We start from the raw sequence: 5404 nt of genomic DNA, 5'->3' as shown, positions 1-5404 counted from the left end.
TATTATTATTTTTAAAAATATATTTTTATTGATTTCAGAGAGGATAGGAGAGGGAGAGAGAGAGAGAGAAACATCAATGATGAGAGAGAATCATTGATCGGCTGCCTCCTGCACACCCCCTACTGGGGATGGAGTTCAAAACCCCAGGCATGTGCCTTTGACCGGAATCATACCTGGAACCCTTCCGTTTAAAGGCCAATGCTCTATCCACTGAGCCAAATTGGCATGGTCGGCAAACTGCAGCTCGCGAGCCACACGCGGCTCTTTGGCCCCTTGAGTGTGGCTCTTCCTAAGCCTTAGGAGTACCCTAATTAAGTTATAACAATGTTACCTACCTATATAGTTTAAGTTTAAAAAATTTGGCTCTCAAAAGAAATTTCAATCATTGTACTGTTGATATTTGGCTCTGTTGACTAATGAGTTTGCCGACCACTGATACAATGATTCTCATTATTGATGTTTCTATCTCTCCCTCCCTCTCTAAAATCAATAAAAATATATATTAAAATAAAAAAGTCTAGAAGTCTAGTTAATATGCAGAATATATAAAGAACTCAAACACCACCACCACACCAATAAAAACCAAACAATTTTATTTAGAAAATGGGCAAAGAACTAGAATAGACATTTTGCCAAAAAAGATATACAAATGGCTAATAAGCACGTGAAAAGATGCTCCACATCACTAATCATTAGGGAAATGCAAATCGAAACTACAATGAGATACCACTGAATAGCCATTAGGATGGCTACAATAAAACACACACACACACACACACACACAGAGAGAGAGAAAAGAACAAGTGCTGGCGAGGATGTGGAGAAATTGGAACCTTTGTGCAGTGCTGGTAAGACTATAAAATGGACCCTAGCCGGTTTGGCTCAGTGGATAGAGCGTGGGCCTGTGAACTGAAAGGTCCCAGGTTCGATTCCGGTCAAGGGCACATGCCCAGGTTGTGGGCTCGATCCCCAGTGGGGGACTTGCAGGAGGCAGCGAATCCATGATTCTCTCTCATCATGGATGTTTCTATTTCTCTCTCCCTCTTCCTTCTTCTCTGAAATCAATAAAAATATATATTTTTTAAAAAGAATGCAAAATGGTGCAGCCACTGTGGAAAGCAGTAGGAAGGTTCCTCAAAAAATTAAAAATATAATTACCATATGATCCAGCAAATCCACTTGTGAGTATATTCCCAAAAGAATTCACAGGGACTCAGATATTTGCACACCCATGTTCATAGCAGCATTATTCACAATAGCCCAAAAGTAGAAACAACCCAACTGTCCATCAACGGATAAATGGATAAACAAAATATGACATATACATACAATGGAATAGTATTCAGCCATGAAAAGGAAGGGAATTCTGACGCATGCTACAACACAGATAAACCTGGAGGGCATTAATGCTAAGTGAAATAGGCAGTTGCAAAAAGACAAATACTATATGATTCCACTTAAATGAGGTACCAAGAGTGGTCACATTCATTGAGACAGAAAGTAGAATGGTGGCTGCCAGGGTCTGGGTGAGAAAGAATGGGGAGTTATTGTTTAATGGGCCACAGAGTGTATGTGTGGGAAGGTGGAAAAAGTTCTGGAGGTGGGTGGCAGTGAGGAACTGTACGCTTAACATCAACGATGAGAGAGAATCATGGGAAGGTGGAAAAAGTTCTGGAGGTGGGTGGCAGTGATGAACTGTACGCTTAACAATGATAAATTTTTTTAAATTGTATGTTATGTATTTTACCACAATAAGAATTTTTTTGAATTACGGGAATCAAACCGTGACCTTCTGTTTCGTAGATCGAAATTTTTTAAAATTGTATGTTACGTATGTTACCACAATAAGAATTTTTTTGAATTATATTAGTCTATGAGTCTATATACTAATGTGTCAATAGTAATCTTTGGGGAAGGAAGTATGTAAACTTCCACTTTCTCTGTATTGTTTGGATCTTTTACAACGATCATATTCTCATTTTAAAAAGTCTAGTTTCCTTTAGAAAATGAAATAAAAGTAGCCTCAAACCCTGAAGCATATCAGCGCACAATTTACGAAACACTTTCACAATCATTGTCCTGCTTAAGCATCACAAAAATCCCACAAAATAGAGATATTCTGCCGTGTTTTCGATGAGGAAACAAGGTCAGAGGGCAGCTGAGTGACTGGCTGGTAAGTAAAACCGGGAGCCAGGACGTCATCACCAGCCCCTGACCTGCTCAGCTCAGCTCAGCTCAGCCCAGCTCAGCCCAGTTTCAAGCACCACACCAACGAAAGCCCAGTCAGTCCCAGGTAAACCTGTCGGAACCCAGGAAACTCTCTCTGCACCCCAGAACAATGCTCCCTGGCAGCCTCGGAAACAGAAAGCCACATCAAGGTGATGAGATCTTGGGGGGATGTGGGCAGACAGTGTGACTTGAGGAAGCCACCAAAGCAAACCCTGGGTGTCACCCCCACAGGGGCAGAACCACATGTACAAACCAACCTTACCTTGGACACCCCCCCACCATGTGGACAGGGAGGGTCCTCAGGCCACCAGGAGCCCCCACTCAGGTGTGCCCCAGGCCCGGCCTCACCTGGCCCCGACCTTCTCCCAGAAGACCCCCCACCGACCCACTGTACCTGGTTCCGCGTCCCAGGCTTCACAGATCCGATCAACAGCAGCTCACAGGGACCAGCTGAAACAAAGTCAACAGGAAGCGTGAGAATCACCTCTGACAAAAGAGGCATAAGCACAGGAAGTGGGTTTGGGCCAGGAGGGCTGGGGCTTGCCGTCTAGAAGTGAGGCAACCCTGCCAGCCTCACCGCTCAGCTGGAGTTGAGCAAGACTTCAGTGCCCAGGAAGGGGAAAAAATGCAAATCGATCTCGTTAGCCAGGCCTTCAAGTTTCCCCACTGCCACTGCAGGTGTGTGTGCCTCTGTCCTGTGTTTGGAGGGGAAGGGCTCGGGAAAGAGCTTTCACTTTGTTGTTTGTTTATTTGTTTTAATGTATTTTTTCTTTTTTTTTTTCTTTTTTTTCTTTTTTTAAACCCTTGTGTCGAGGGCTGACTTTCAATAGATCGCAGCGAGGGAGCTGCTCTGCTACGTACGAAACCCCTACCCAGAAGCAGGTCATCTACGAATGGTTTAGCGCCAGGTTCCCCACGAACGTGCGTTGCGTGAAGGGCGTGGGGGCGGCCCTTAATGTATTTTTTATTGACTTCAAAGCAGAAGGGAGAAGGGGAGATAGAAACATCAACGATGAGAGAGAATCATTGATCAGCTGCCTCCTGCACACCCCACACTGGGGATCGAGCCCGCAACCTGGGCATGTGCCTCAACTGGGAATCAAACCGTGACCTTCTGTTTTGTAGATCGAAGCTCAATCCCTGAGTCATGCCGCCTGGTTCACTTACTCAGAAGAGGAGATGCACAGACCCTGGCATAGCACCTACAGGGCACTTGAACGAATAAACAAAGTCAGATAGACTCCAGCTACCACTTTTAGCTGCGAGACCTTGAATGAGCTGCTTTCATCCCTGAGTCTCCTCATCTATGAAAGGGAGGCAATACCAGCACTGGCTGCACAGCACTGTTTAAGCTGAAATGAGATATGGTCCAATTGGTCCCTTTACCAGTTGGCGGTGACTCGCCACCTTTCTGCCTCTCCAAATCGGACCCACTCCTTCAGTCTTCTCAGACCAGACCTCCCTGGTCTGACAGTCACCCTGAGCACCTGTCGCCTCCGCAGTGGCTCCAGGTCTCGTGAGTGATTTCGTCTCACCACACAGAAGCACACGGTGAAGAACCGCTACTGAGGCCCTTCACTGATCATTCCTCTCCCACGGTGATGTCACCCAGCGAGGGCAGGGGCAGCATGGATCTGTCTCTGTATCCTCAGGAGCTTTCTGCCGAGCACTGGAAGTTGGTCTATAAATGTTCGAGGACCTTCGTGATGCTATGAAACTCCACCATCTTTACAGCACAGAGGGAAACTGAGGTACCTGGGCTGAGGGCTCCGTAGCAGTGGCGCTGAGGTTGTGCAGGCTGTGGGCAGGAGGGCAGGGCAGGGTGATCCTTGGCTCCTCTCACAATCCCCTCAAACCCCTAAAGATGTGAAATGGGGCGGGAGGGGGCTGCTGAAAGCTGAAGCTTCATCTGCCTGAATCCTGCTCGCCCACACCCTGTGCATTTCCAGAAGGAAGCCTGCGTAGCCTGCAGCATCCTTAAATCTATGAAAAGCAACCCTTAGTTGGCGGTGACTCGCCAACTGACAGGAGAACTCCCCTCCTCCTGGCTCTCTGTCCTCACCTCGCTAACCTCCTGCCTTTCAGATGATGGCACCTTCTTAAAGATTGTCCCTCGCCCTAGCCGATTTGGCTCAGTGGATAAAGCATCTGTCTGGGGACTGAAGGGTCCCGGGTTTGATTCCCGGTCAGGACACATGCCAATTGCAGGCTTGATGGCAGCCAATCAATGATTCTCTCTCATCATTGATGTTTCTATCTCTCTCTCTCCCTCTCCTTTCCTCTCTGAAATCAATAAAAATATATCTAGACAGCATCAAATACATTCACACTGCTGTGCAACCATGAACACTGTCCATTCTCCAGAATGTTTCATCATCTCAAACTCAAATTCCATACCTATTAAACAATAATGTCCCCATTGTTCCCTTCCCCCTGGCCCTAGGTCAGCCGTGGGCAAACTACGGCCCGCGGGCCGGATCCGGCCTGGTTGGAATGAATAAAACTAAAAAAAAAAAAAACCGGACCCTTTTTTTTAATGATGTTTACTTTGAATTTATATTAGTTCACACAAACACTCCATCCATGCTTTTGTTCCGGCCCTCCGGTCCAGTTTAAGAACCCATTGTGGCCCTCGAGTCAAAAAGTTTGCCCACTCCTGTGCCAGACCCTCCGTTTTATATACAACATCCTGCTTTACCTGCTTTTACTTTTTAAGGTAGAAGCTGTTACTATTCCTATTTTACAGATAAGGAAACTGAGACCTAAAGAGGTCATGCAACTTGCTCCAGGTCACACAGTAAGGGGATCCACACTCTAACTTGTATTACAGACATCACTGTGGGATTCTACTCTAGGGAGCTGTAAACCCTCTGAGGGCAGAACCCAGGTCTGCTTTTGTGCTGGAAACTATCGTCTTCACTAGCAGAGAAGAGTAGAGACCCCCAAAAGCTAGTGACCTTTGAAGCCCTAGCAAAGGTCGGGGCTGTGCACCACCCAGTTAATCTAGATAATGGTAGCTGAAGCATTATCCCCACCTTAGTTCTCTTAATTCCTTAGATACTCATGTAAATCCTTGTTGATTATTGTTGATTAGATATTCTGCCTATTTCTGGAAGTTGTCTGCTGATGAACTAATCTGTGTGTCATTGAAATCTCCTTACCTAAGGGCTACCCC

At 46.1% G+C, this 5404-nt stretch overlaps 1 protein-coding gene across 4 annotated transcripts in view; it reads right to left on the bottom strand.

The window, feature by feature from the left end:
* NDEL1 (nudE neurodevelopment protein 1-like 1) overlaps positions 1-2706 on the bottom strand; it is a 70118-nt gene extending 67412 nt beyond the window's left edge. For 2 of the 4 annotated variants that reach the window (XM_005878797.2, XM_005878798.2), the window contains exon 1: positions 2624-2704. The gene's annotated coding sequence lies outside the window, so the exon portion shown is untranslated. Of the gene's footprint in view, positions 1-2623 lie in introns of all 4 variants that reach the window. The other 2 variants (XM_014549849.1, XM_005878796.2) reach the window with 2 other exon arrangements.
* Positions 2707-5404: the final 2698 nt, after the last annotated feature.

The sequence above is a fragment of the Myotis brandtii genome, unplaced genomic scaffold (genome assembly GCF_000412655.1).
Source record: "Myotis brandtii unplaced genomic scaffold, ASM41265v1 scaffold573, whole genome shotgun sequence".
Classification (NCBI taxonomy): domain Eukaryota; kingdom Metazoa; phylum Chordata; class Mammalia; order Chiroptera; family Vespertilionidae; genus Myotis; species Myotis brandtii.
Note: the sequence above shows the minus strand (reverse complement) of the source record. Positions and strands in the feature narration are given on the sequence as shown.